This window comes from Haliaeetus leucocephalus, unplaced genomic scaffold (genome assembly GCF_000737465.1).
Source record: "Haliaeetus leucocephalus isolate CR32 unplaced genomic scaffold, Haliaeetus_leucocephalus-4.0 Scaffold351, whole genome shotgun sequence".
NCBI classification, from domain to species: Eukaryota; Metazoa; Chordata; class Aves; order Accipitriformes; family Accipitridae; genus Haliaeetus; species Haliaeetus leucocephalus.
The window spans coordinates 1,918,982-1,919,312 of NW_010972787.1; positions in this window are offsets into that span (position 1 = coordinate 1,918,982).

Genomic DNA, 331 nt, shown 5'->3' on the forward strand with positions numbered 1-331 from the left:
GAGGGGCCTGGAGCACAAGTCTTATGAGGAGCGGCTGAGGGAACTGGGGCTTTTTAGTCTGGAGAAAAGGAGGCTGAGGGGAGACCTTATCGCTCTCTACAACTACATGAAGGGGGGTTGTAGTGAGGTGGGTGCTGGTCTCTTCTGTCAGGTTGCTGGAGATAGGACGAGAGGAAATGGCCTCAAGTTGCAGCAAGGGAGGTTTAGGTTGGATATTAGGAAAAATTTCTTTACTGAGAGGGTTGTCAGATGTTGGAATAGGCTGCCCAGGGAAGTGGTTGAGTCACCATCCCTGGAGGTATTCAAAAAGCGCGTAGACAAGGTACTCCAG